Raw genomic sequence first — 14,023 nt, forward strand, 5'->3', positions numbered from 1 at the left:
ATCCCTACTAGTTTATGGCTCCAATTGATGGAGCTTCTGCTTTAGGTAAGACCTTGTCTATGCCTCTGTTGATCTGCCTGTCTGTCCAGATTTCATGATGGTGGTTTGCCCTGCAATTCCAGTTCTCTAATAGGTGTAAGAAAAATTGTTAATTTTTATTTTGTTCACATATTTCTTTTTTGTCATGATGGGAGTGACAAGTTCTAAGTTCTTTACATATTGGAACTGAAACTGGAAGTCCAATTGTGTAATTCTCAATTTGCAATTCATAAGAATATATCAATATTAGCTAAACATAAAAAAGACAATATAACCAAAAACAAGGGAAAATAGAAAAAACAAAAGCAAAACACTGTAGCAGACCCAAAAAACTAAATTCAGCAGTCATGTACTTCCAAATAACTGTCCTTACTATGATGATAGAATTGAAATAAGAGATAGATGATTTTATTAGAGAGGGTTATCAGAGTTTTAATGGAAAACAGCAAATAATTATAAAGATCAAAAATAATTATAGGCATTATGAAAATAATAAACAAAAGTAAATTACTCAGTGGCCGTGTTTAGCATTAGTTTTAAACTTCTGAAGAGAAAGTATGAACTGAGGAAATTCAGAAAAAAATGCAGAATGACACATGGAGAGAAGAAATGATAAAAAACAGAAAGAAAGCATGGTAGTGAAATATGTCTGTGGTGAAAAGGCTTACGTATGCTTATTTTAAGTCCCAGAAGAAAATAAGAATGAATAAGGCAGAAGAATTATTTAAATAATGGCTAAGAATTTTTCAATATTGAAAAATAAATTATTCTGCATACTCAAGAAGACTTGAAATTCCCAAAGCAGTATATACCATATGCTCATAATAGAAAGAACTACTGAAAACCAAAGACAAAAAATTAAATATCGTAAAGTAGTCTTTGGAGAAAAAGCAACACTGTGTTTCAAACAAGCAGTATAAAACTGTGACTTCTTGTAAAACAATAAAGGCTGGAAGACAATGGGTATTTAACTTCTGAAGATTTCACTTGTAATGTAATAAATGAAAATATTTTTCATTCCCTATGTTATATTTTTCTTGTTTACAATGCCAGAAATACATTTTTCTAGTTTATAACAAAATACGGTAGGTTCAAATAAAAAAGAAAAATAGGTGGGAAGTCATTTGTCATTTTTATTTTTTAGTTTCAAATATGAGTTTATCCTTAGTTCATTACTGTCCACTTTAACTTTCATCGGATGTGACAGGATGATCTCTAAAGTAACAATGAATGCTTTGGATCAACATCAAAGAGGTATAATTTGTCCATAAAAATGGGCAAAAGTATAGCCTAAATCTATCTATCTATCTATCTATCTATCTATCTATCTATCTATCTGTCTATCTATATATATATATCTCAAGATAAGTTGTGAAATAAACATAAAATCTCATTGTTTTATGCTGAGATATTAAATTAGAAACAACTCTTTGCAGCTTACTGAGCTGCTAAATGACATGAAATGTTGAGGGAAGCTCTGCATAGATTGATGAGGTAGGAGAACCTAGGAAGTGGCTGTTTTGGTGTCTGTAATTTTATACATTATTTTCATCTTACAGGACCTTTAAAGACAATACATAACCCTCACGTTACTATAAGTTCCCAAGATTAAGAAAGTTCTTTATTTTGGAATGTCAATTCAAATTTTCTACAATTGATAGTGTTATAATCTCTCTTATATATTCAATAAGATATGGAGGAGACCTCATAGATCTGTGAGTTAAGGCAGCTTACCCAAGCAATCTCTAAAGTTTCAACTTCATAATTACCCATATTAGGCTATACTGTGGGTAATATTATCCTGGACTATATATACACATACACTCTTGCCTTCTACAGACAAGGACAAATAAAGAATACACAATATTCAAATAATTAAATGTTTCCAAAGAAAGATTACTTATTGAAGGACTCGAGTGTCTGTGTGTCTGCCTCTGAGCTTTGATCTCATTGTTTTCCTTTCCTTCCTGAAGTTGTTTTGATTCCTTGAAAAACCTAGTATACCTAAGAGTTAGGGAAATTAGTCCCTTTGATTTGATGACTCAGAATGGTTCAGACAAATATAGATGAAGTAGAAAATTGTCCCTCTAATATTTGTTCCTTTAGAGATAAATAAAAGCTTGAGGCTGAGCATGCTCATTGTTGCCTTCAGAATCCTCTAAGTTTCCTAGATCATAATGCCACCTTTGCAATTTTGCATGTCATCTAAGGAGTCAGAATTCTTTGAGGAAATAGTGCCTTTAAACAGTCATGATGATCTGACTAGAATAGCATACAACAAAGCATAAACCACTTACCACCTATTTCAGAATGTTTGTTTAAATTTGGGAGGGGGAAGATGTAGAACGTGCATTTATTATAACTCTCCAAGTAATTCTTATATACACTAACATTTTAGGGCCTTTGGTCTTAGATAACACATTGCAATGACTCCTTGGAATGTGAGTCATTCATTCTATTCCAAAGACTTTAACTGAAACAACAGCCTAGACTTTGTCAGTCTTAACAATCACTAAGTTCTGAGCTTCCATGTGACAAGAAGGTAGAGTACTGAATTGCTCTTATCACCTTAATGTTTGTTTTTATGATGTTTAAAGTTAGCCCATCATGCATATGTACCACATGAAAGGATTAACAATTTTTAATGTACCCTTTACTTTCTGTTTTGGTTATCCTGGTAAGCATTATAATATCATTATGGGTTTGAAATTACAGTCTTTGTTGTCAGAATACTAATATAGTATTTTTGTCTATATTTTTCCATTGGATAAATTTGGTCGGGTTAGTAGTAAATTCAGCTGCTGGCTAGAAACCTTTTCTAAAAAAGAAGGGATTAAAAAAAAAAACTACTGGTATATCTGACTTCCCTCACATTTCCATTTTTGTTCATAACGCTGTCCTATCCAACATATTGTTCCTTCTTAAATACTAATATTGGCTAATATCATTCTGAGTGCATCGCCCCTCTGGATGCCAAGTAACACACTGCTTGTTAGTCCTCCCACGGGTTAACTCTATAGCAATTTCAATTCTTTGGCCACCTGGTCCAAATTTTACCCCATTCTTACTGGCTCTGGCGTCTGTCTTCCCAGGAATACTCTTGGTTGAGATTGCAATCATTTTGACAGTCAATCTCTCAGTATGATGTAAATTGGGAAAACCAGATTCCCTTATAATATAAAACACTTTTCTTTATTTAGAAACACATAGTTTCTCTTAAACATTTCATATAAATTGCTATTAAATTAAAATATATTTTATTTAAGTCATTTTATCCAATGTGCTAATTATATATATTATGAATACATATATAAATAATATACATAAAATCGTTACATATGATTTGATTGAAGGGATTCAGTTTTCCCTTTAGACAGTGTTTGAGCCTATCATTTGTGTTATTTATGACCATAATGACAGGTACAGAGATGTGCCATATGTAAGATGCATTTGGTTTTTTTGCAGTAACTTGCTGTATTCTTATTTATGAGTTGACATATGATATTTTTCTAATGAGTTTAAGTGTGCTTATAATAGAATGCCAGATATTTTTAATCTTCATTCTGGATACACAAAAAGAGGCAAAGTGTTTCCAGTAAATAATTTCCCATATTCTTACTCATCTCTGTCAATAATAATCACACATATAAGAAAAAGAAATTATATTCCATATCTAATCTGGTGTTTTGACCCAAAGTCACTAACCAGGATTATTAATATATTCCCCAGAATTATAAAATCTTATGAGCGTTATAAATATTTTAATAGAAATTTCTTTAAATTATATTTATTCTCTTCTGGTCTTCCTCTATCTAAAAATGAGAACTCTGAATATATGTAGATGGGTCTAAATGTATTTACTTCTCAATTCAAGAAGAATTTATGAATGTTAAGTTTATATAATTTCCTGAAAGAAATTAGCAGTTTTACGTTTCTTTAGAGGAATACCAGAGATGATTCTTGCATATATCAGTGATGACTGGCTAGTCAGCAGCCTGTTACTAGTAGAATTTTAATTTCAAAGTAGACTAATAAGAGTTGACTGGTGTCTACCTGTGCACGTAGTCGAGTGATAATCAGTATAGAATTACTCATCGGTAGAGGCTTATGTCATAAGCTGACTGTCTAAATGACGAATGTATAATGAAATTAAACAGAATTGAGACAGATGGTTCTAACTTTTGATAACTGTGCATATCTTCATAATTAGATAATAAGTCCATTGCCTGGAAGATCAGTTGGGATATAATAACTTTGAAAACTAAATCATTTCATTGTTTGGCATTTATAAGACATGGTGAAAAGCAAATTCCATTTTAATTTACTTAAAATATTGCTTATTGTCTTCCTAAGCACTTGATTAGAAATGGAAAAGCAGATATTGTCATTTTGTATTCTTCTCATATAAAATTATTTATTTTGTTATATAGACTTTAGAAAATCATTCCAAAGCAAAATTTTTTCAATTAATGGCTTCTCCCAGGTAAGAAAGAGGAAATAAAGCAGCTAAGTCAAATACCATACATTAATGTGACAGAAAATGTGAATAACATTGTAAAATTTATCTGAAATTCCTTACTTCCTTTATACAAATTTATGAAGTAAAAACAGATCAGTATGCTTGTTTTTCTTGGAAGAGACTTGGTATTTGATATATTCATATTTGCTTTTCTATTCTTATTAAGCATTTTCAAACAAAATACACATACAAGAAATAACAATAAAACTTTCTAAAAAGTTTGAATTAGGAGTGACAGTAGTGAGATGACTGCGTAAGACGTACCTAGCCCATATCTCTCCCTCAACAAATATTTGGCATTCATCATGGAACAAAGTGCCTTGTGGGTGCTGTGAGATCCAGCACCATACTCTGATGGACCCTGGTAGGAGTCTCACACCCCTGTGTGTCAAGTAATAGACATCTAGACCTTGGACCCAGCTGTGGACCATGAAGTGGCCTATGAACTGGCTCCAGCCCCTCTTGGCCATTGTCTGGGGAACCCTGGAAAATACTGACTTAGAAAATCACCCATAGATGAGAGAGCCTTTGTGGAAGTCCAAGATTCTACCAGAGAAGTTTCAGCACATTGCTGGAGCAAAAAAAAAAAAAATCCAAGATTAGACACACTGGAGAGTGTGAGAGGAAAACTGTGGCATTACCTATGACTCCTGTCCACCAAGGCGGCACAGCTCAGTACCAATAAAGTCCTTCTTGACCTTTGATTTCACCTGTGGGAAAAAGAGCATATGAGTCAGTGCCAGTTTTCCCAGTTGTGTGAGATGCAGATAAAGAGGCTCATTTCTCTCTCAGTCCATCCAGTGTACTAAGTTGTGAGCTACAAACTAGGGGTTAGTTAGCGGCTGGGAGAACAGCATCTAGGAAGGCATCAAAGGGATGCACATTCTACTAACTACGTGACAAATTTTGTCAGGATGCTGGCCTATGACTATGCATCCGCACAGCTGGACCATGGGAACCCAGAGCTTGCCTCACCTACACATCCCTCGGCCACCTTGTAGCCAGCTCCTGTGTGCACTTCTAATGGCAGTGAGAGGGAACTTTCACAGATGGCTAATTGTGAAAGCCTGTCTGAATCTGTAAGACCAAGAGGATATGGCAAACATCAGCATTTAGTGCTACCTTTGGGAAAGCGAAAGGAAGACTATCAGCATGCAGACTGATGTATTGCAGGATCTAGAGGAAGCATAAAATCTTAAGTCGGCCACAAGAGGGAGCAAGAAGAGTGGATCAGGCATAGCCATAGCCTGAGAGAGCTTCAGAATTCCTAGCAGGGCTGATGGAAGGTACTTCTCTACCAAAGTCAGTCAGTAAAGACTGCTATTTCAAATGCAAAGACAGCAATGCAAGACTTCAACGAACATGAAAAATCAAGGAAACGTGATGCCAGCAAAGGATCACAATAATCTTCTAGTAACTGACCCCAAAGACATGCAAATCTGTGATTTACCTGACAAAAAATTCAAAAGAGCCATTTTGAGGAAGCTCAAGGAGCTACAAGAAAACACAGAAAGATAATTGAACAAAATAAGGAAAATAAGACATGAACAAAATGAGAAGTTTAACAAAGAGATAGAAATTAAAAAAAAACAAAACAAAACAAAATTCTGAAGCCAAAGAATATGATGAATGAAATGAAAAAATGCAATACAGAGCATCAACATCAGATCAAGCAGAAGAATCTGTGGAGTAAAGGTACCTTTGAAATCATCCAGTTTGGGGATAAAAAAGAACAAATAGTAAAGAAAGCCTATGTAAGTTATTGAATATCATCAAAAAAAAGCAATGTTCAAATTATTAGAGTCCCAGAAGGAGAACAGAAGGAGGATGTGGCAGAGGCAAATATAAAGAAATAATGGCAAGGAGCTCAAATTTTGGGAGAAATTTTGTCATTCAATTTCATGAAGCTCATAGGTCTCCAAACAAATTTAACTTACAAAGATGTTCTCCAAGATAGATTATAATAAAGCTGTCAAAAATTAAAGACAGAGACTCACACCTGTCAAAATGGCTATCATCAAAAAGAAAACAACAAATGTTGGTGAGAATGTGGGGAAGAAGAGAGCCTTATGCACTGTTGGGGAGATTGTTCATTGGTGCAGCCAGATGGACAACAATACTGAGGTTCCTCAAAAAAATTACAAATAGAACTGCCATGTGATAGAGCAATCTCACTTCTGGGTATTTACCTGAAGAAAACAAAAACAGTAATTTAAAAAGATATATGTACTCAAATGTTCATCACCAACATTATTTACAATAGCCAAAATATGGAAGCAATCTAAGTGTCTACTGGTGGATGAAAAAATAAAGAAGATGTGGTATATATACAAAATGGAGTAATAGCCATAAAAAGTGTTTTGTTTTGTTTTTCTTTAAAACAGTGATCCAAGTATTTTACAGTTTTCGTTAATTCTAATTATCTGGTGGAAAAACTTTTTGTATTTTCTCTGTTAACAATAATATATTTTGGACTACCTACATTTTCTTTCATATCCAATTTTAATATATTCTTACTTTTCCTTTGTAAAATTTATCTAGATAGTACTGTAGGTCACTGTTGAAATCAATTTGATAATAGCAGTCATAGTCATCTTGATTCTAATTTTAAAGAAAAGGCTCACTTGTGCCAGTAAGTTGTATGGTGTTTGATGTTTGTAAATTTTTGATAAATATTCTTTTTGAGTTAAGACAGTTTGCTTTTTACTTCTAATTTACATTTATTCATCAATGATTGTTGAATATACTGAGTTTATTTTCTACCTAAATGGAAATTAAAATACGTATTTCTCCTCCTAAATCTATATGAGCTAAACTAAATGGATATATTGTATAATAGTAGATAATGCATATTCTATAGATATACCATATTTAGATATCGTGTACTATCTTTTTATTCATTGCTGATACTTATCTTTCACTCAACTTTTCTTAGGAACATAAGTCTATCCAATTAAGCTATACATTTTTGCCATAATCTGATGAAGTGTCATGAATATATCATGAGATCAAAAATAACTGAATTTGTTCAATTCATGATGAATTGGTGACTTTTTTCTCTTTTTTAAAATATAGCTCATATTTATTGACATATTTCGAAGGCATCAGGGCTTATGGCCATGTCCTAGGCACTGGGTTATTGATTTAGTGTATCCAGATTAAATTCTTTCATCATCCACATTTTAAATATAAGGAAACTAAGAGCTAAGGTATTAATGCAGTTTTGCCAAGATCACACCAATATGGCAATATTGAGATTTTTTTTCCCATGACAGATGTTGAATCACAACACAACATTGCTTCCCATCATGAGTTTGAAAAGGTAACTGCAAACGCATAAACCTAAAAATGTTCTTTATATAGTCACTATCAACAATTTGTGATGTGATTGCTAAAAACTTACCATATTTCAAAGGCTATTAGTTTAACAACTGTGCATACACTTACGAGGTTTGGGTATTTTTATTTGGCAATAACTATGAAGATATTTGACATTTTATTCACAATATTGAAATATAATTGCAGTGATAAGATGTTCTAAACACAGAGGAGAGACAGTAAGTTTCTTAAAAACTAACCAGGAAATACTTTATATTCATAGATTGTTAAGTAAACAATCTTAGTTCTAGAAAATTGCTGGCTTCAATTCTAATTGCAAATTTTCCTTTGTATTTTTTGAAATGTTTAGAAAAAGTTTGTTGAGGAAAATGATGTATTTCAAAGTTTGTAAGTGGCATTTAAGGACTTCTTAAAGGATTTTATCATCATTTTAGACATCTTTGATTTAGATATTGGAACAGCAACTAGAATAATAGCCATGTATCCCTAATAATGTTAACAGAATGCTATGGTGCTTGCTTTACGTGGCACACAATCACTGCATTTCATTATTTTGTAGATGTTTATCATGCCTTATTGCCTTATCACTATTTATCAACTGGTGAATGTACACCTTGTAAATGTATTTATACCACTTAATTTTGATATAAACCTTGTGCAATTATTCACACTTTTAAGGAATTCAAAATTACATCTGACTTTGCTAAATTATTTGATATATAAATAAAATTAGGGTTTTTTTATCATGAGGTATAAAATGTATTCATGCCTGATTATGCCCATTATTCTAAATGCATATAGATCATTTAGAAACTGATACATTAATATATGCAAAGTACATGAAATATTTCAAAAATTAAGAGGTACGGATACATTTTAATGCATCATTTGTTTCATTTTGGTGGTTGTGTCTTAACTTTTTCACTGCTCTTTTTTAAACTTTCAATTTATCATATTTATTTTCCAAATATTTTTTCTATCATAGCATTAATTACTTCATTGACTCACATTTGAAGACTAATAGTCATTTAATAATATTAGAAACATTTTCTTATCCATCAATAAGGTATATACTTATTGATATATATCAATGTCACTATTTACAATTCTTGAATAAATATTAGGGCCTGGATGAGGTGAGTCTGTGGCAGATCTTAAGAACATGTAAACATTTGAGAGGAAAAATAATCATGTAATAACAAAACTGCAAAAGTATTAGAAATTTATTATAAAAAATCTCTTCAAAGTCAGATAAAATTTTGTTTATGAAATTTTAAATTATTTTAGTAAGAAATAGGAGATAGTTATTCCAATGTTGAATAGAGTGCTCTCCCATATTAAGATCTGTATACAGTTAATTTTAAGCTAATTTTGCCAAACTTATGTATTTGAATTTTAATAGTGAGATTATGCCATTATGCCCAGCAAGAGAAAATAAAACAGATTTTTGATTGAAAGAGAAGTTCAATGTTAAGCAAAAATAACTATGCTAAATTAATACTCTTCCAAGATCATAGTCAATATTCTGTATGGATATTTATATATATGGACAAATGGATTGATGGATGACTAGAGAGACAGATTGGCAGATGCACTTGATAAATGGCAGGGAATTGTTGTAGTGACATGAATTACCAAATTAAAGCCTTGCATTTTGTTAATTATCAGTAAAGTTAAATAGATTTTATTTTATCACTACTTCTTCCATATTCTTTCTTCATTGCAATAACACATACACATTGTCGAAGAGCTTCTATTCATTTCCTTCTTTCACATTCATGAACCAGTATTTTTAGTAAAATAAAGAACAACTATATGCCCTGTAATTCAACTATTCTGTGGATGATATCCATGTTTGCTCTTTAAAAAGCAAACTTGTCACAGTAGTTATATTGAAAGATTTTGGACTATGGGCTACATACAAGTGCTATAAGATGGTAATAATAAGAATGAATAATGAAAAAGAAAGAAAGATACATTTCAAATTAAAGTAAAATTCAATTAATTGGGTTTGGTGTTGAAATGCGTTGATATTTGATCTTTAATTGCCACACAATATTAAGATATACATTAAGTACACAAGTTATGGTTTTTCATGGAGCATAAACTTATTCCCTTTGTCTTAGGAACATTTGGACTGTTAGGTTAAATTATTGTGTTGAAGATTTTCAGAGAAAGTTTTAAAACAGAAAACTTGAAATACACTGTGTTTATAAAGTAAATAAATCTAAATGATAAAAAGCTTATATAAGGAAAACTTGTTTTGCTTTTAAGTTAACTAATTACAATGCATAATTTTAACTTTCCTATGCATCAATAATTCTATAAGCAATTTGCAAAGAGAATTTTATTTAATGGTTCAACATTATTGTTCATGAATATCTAACATTATTCTAAAAATATTGATTTATTTGGGGGGATTTTTAAAGAGTTATTCACTTGCTCTTTTGTCCGTAACTTCACCAGAGACTCTCCACTTTAGTTAGCTAGTTTCAATTTAAGAACAGTAGTATTTAAAAAACCTTCTTTTTCAAATTAGTTTTTACCTAGAATATTCCACTTTTAGCACCCAGATTGGCAATTAATGTAAATTAACCTCACTTATTTCTAATGACTACCAAATTGACAAGATCTAAGTGTTCATTTTATTCTACTAAAATTCTTTTCTTTTTTTTCTTTTTTTTTTAACATCTTTATTGGGTTATAATTGCTTTACAATGATGTGTTAGTTTCTGCTTTAAAACAGAGTGAATCAGTTATACATATACATATGTTCCCATATCTCTTCCCTCTTGCGTCTCCCTCCCTCCCACCCTCCCTCTCCCACCCCTCCAGGTGGTCACAAAGCACTTAGCCGATATCCCTGTGTGATACAGCTGCTTCCCACTAGCTATCTACCTTACGTTTGTTAGTGTAAATATGCCCATGCCTCTCTCTCGCCCTGTCACAGCTCACCCTTCCCCCTCCCCATATCCTCAAGTCCCTTCTCTAGTAGGTCTGTGTCTTTATTCCTGTCTTACCCCTAGGTTCTTCATGACATTTCTTTTTCTTAAATTCCATATATATGTGTTAGCATACGGTATTTGTCTTTCTCTTTCTGACTTACTTCACTCTGTATGACAGACTCTAGGTCTATCCACCTCATTACAAATAGCTCAATTTCGTTTCTTTTTATGGCTGAGTAATATTCCATTTTATATATGTGCCACACCTTCTTTATCCATTCATCCGATGATGGGCACTTAGGTTGTTTCCATCTCTGGGCTATTGTAAATAGAGCTGCAGTGAACATTTTGGTACATGACTGTTTTTGAATTTTGGTTTTCTCAGGGTATATGCCCAGTAGTGGGATTGCTGGGTTATATGGTACTTCTATTTGTAGTTTTTTAAGGAACCTCTATACTGTTCTCCATAGTGGCTACACCAATTCACATTCCCACCAACAGTGCAAGAGTGTTCCCTTTTATCCACACCCTCTCCAGCATTTATTGTTTCTAGATTTTTTGATGATAGCCATTCTGACTGGTGTGAGATGATATCTCATTGTAGTTTTGATTTGCATTTCTCTAATGATTAATGATGTTGAACATTCTTTCATGTGTTTGTTGGCAGTCTGTATATCTTCTTTGGAGAGATGTCTATTTAGGTCTTCTGCCCATTTTTGGATTGGGTTGTTTGTTTTTTTGTTATTGAGCTGCATGAGCTGCTTGTAAAGTTTGGACATTAATCCTTTGTCAGTTGCTTTGTTTGCAAATATTTTCTCCCATTCTGAGGGTTGTCTTTTGGTCTTGTTTATGGTTTCCTTTGCTGTGCAAAAGCTTTGAAGTTTCCTTAGGTCCCATTTGTTTATTTTTGTTTTCATTTCCATTTCTCTACGAGGTGGGTCAAAAAGGATCTTGCTGTGATTTATGTCATAGAGTGTTCTGCCTATGTTTTCCTCTAAGAGTTTGATAGTGTCTGGCCTTACATTTAGGTCTTTAATCCATTTTCAGCTTCTTTTTGTGTATGGTGTTAGGGAGTGATCTAATCTCATACTTTTACATGTACCTGTCCATTTTTCCCAGCACCACTTATTGAAGAGGCTGTCCTTTCTCCACCGTACATTCCTGCCTCCTTTATCAAAGATAAGGTGAACATATGTGCGTGAGTTTATCTCTGGGCTTTCTATCCTGTTCCATTGATCTATCTTTCTGTTTTTGTGCCAGTACCATACTGTCTTGATTACTGTAGCTTTTTAGTATAGTCTGAAAACAGGCAGACTGATTCCTCCAGCTCCGTTTTTCGTTCTCAAGATTGCTCTGGCTATTCGGGGTCTTTTGTGTTTCCATACAAATTGTGAAATTTTTTGTTCTATTTCCATGAAAAATGCCAGTGGTAGTTTCATAGGGATTGCATTGAATCTATAGATTGCTTTGGGTAGTAGAGTCATTTTCACAATGTTGATTCTTCCAATCCAAGCACATGGTATATCTCTCCATCTCTTTGTATCATCTTTAATTTCTTTCATCAGTGTCTTATAATTTTCTGCATACAGGTCTTTTGTCTCCTTAGGTAGGTTTATTCCTAGATATTTTATTCTTTTTGTTGCAATGGTAAATGAGAGTGTTTTCTAGATTTCACTTTCAGATTTTACATCATTAGTATATAGGAATGCCAGAGATTTCTGTGCATTAATTTTTTATCCTGCTACTTTACCAAATTCATTGATTAGCTCTAGTAGTTTTCTGGTAGCATCTTTAGGATTCTCTATGTATACTATCATGTCATCTGCAAACAGTGACAGCTTTACTTCTTCTTTTCCAATTTGGATTCCTTTTATTTCCTTTTCTTCTCTGATTGCTGTGGCTAAAACTTCCAAAACTATGTTGAATAAGAGTGGTGAGAGTGGGCAACCTTGTCTTTTTCCTGTTGTTAGTGGAAATGCTTTCAGTTTTTCACCATTGAGGATGATGTTTGCTGTGGGCTTGTCATATATGGCCTTTATTATGTTGAGGAAAGTTCCCTCTATGCCTACTTTCTGCAGGGTTTTTATCATAAATGGGTGTTGAATTTTGTCAAAAGCTTTCTCTGCATCTATTGAGATGATCATATGGTTTTTCTCCTTCAATTTGTTAATATGGTTTATCACATTGATAGATTTGCATATACTGAAGAATCCTTGCATTCCTGGAATAAACCCCACTTGATCATGGTGTATGATTCTTTTAATGTTCTGTTGGATTCTGTTTGCTAATATTTTGTTGAGGAGTTTTGCATCTATGTTCATCAGTGATATTGGCCTGTAGTTTTCTTTCTTTGTGACATCCTTGTCTGGTTTTGGTATCAGGGTGATGGTGGCCTTGTAGAAGGAATTTGGGAGTGTTCCTCCCTCTGCTATATTTTGGAAGAGTTTGAGAAAGACAGGTGTTAGCTCTTCTCTAAATGTTTGATAGAATTTGCCTGTGAAGCCATCTGGTCCTGGGCTTTTGTTTGTTGGAAGATTTTTAATCACAGTTTCAATTTCAGTGCTTGGGATTGGTCTGTTCATATTTTCTATTTCTTCCTGATTCAGTCTTAGCAGGTTGTGCATTTCTAAGAATTTGTCCATTTCTTCCAGGTTGTCCATTTTATTAGCATAGAGTTGCTTGTAGTAATCTCTCATGATCCTTTGTATTTCTGCAGTGTCAGTTGTTACTTCTCCTTTTTCATTTCTAATTCTACTGATTTGAGTCTTCTCCCTTTTTTTCTTCATGCGTCTGGCTAATGGTTTATCTATTTTGTTTATTTTCTCAAAGAACCAGCTTTTAGTTTTATTTATCTTTGCTATCATTTCCTGCATTTCTTTTTCATTTATTTTTTATCTGATTTTTATGATTTCTTTCCTTCTGCTAACTTTGGGGTTTTTTTGTTCTTCTTTCTCTAATTGCTTGAGGTGCAAGGTTAGGTTGTTTATTCGAGATGTTTCCTGCTTCTTAAGGTGGGCTTGTATTGCTATAAACGTCCAACTTAAAACTGCTTTTGCTGCATCCCATAGGTTTAGGGTTGTTTTGTCTCCATTGTCATTTGTTTCTAGGTAATTTTTGATTTCCTCTCTGATTTCTTCAGTGATCACCTCGTTATTAAGTAATGTATTATTTAGCCCCCAAG

At 33.0% G+C, this 14,023-nt stretch overlaps 2 long non-coding RNA genes across 2 annotated transcripts in view; one reads left to right on the forward strand and one right to left on the reverse strand.

The window, feature by feature from the left end:
- Positions 1 to 14,023, reverse strand: part of LOC109548826 (uncharacterized) — a 128,932-nt gene that overhangs the window by 13,191 nt on the left and 101,718 nt on the right. Inside the window, exon 4 of the long non-coding RNA XR_002174965.2 lies at positions 5,200 to 5,268. This is a non-coding gene — a long non-coding RNA (uncharacterized lncRNA). The remainder of the gene's footprint in view (positions 1 to 5,199; positions 5,269 to 14,023) is intronic.
- The window catches only part of LOC141278790 (uncharacterized), an 81,242-nt gene that overhangs the window by 2,592 nt on the left and 64,627 nt on the right, over positions 1 to 14,023 (forward strand). The window lies entirely within an intron of this gene.

The sequence above is a fragment of the Tursiops truncatus genome, chromosome 5, assembly GCF_011762595.2.
Source record: "Tursiops truncatus isolate mTurTru1 chromosome 5, mTurTru1.mat.Y, whole genome shotgun sequence".
Taxonomy (NCBI): domain Eukaryota; kingdom Metazoa; phylum Chordata; class Mammalia; order Artiodactyla; family Delphinidae; genus Tursiops; species Tursiops truncatus.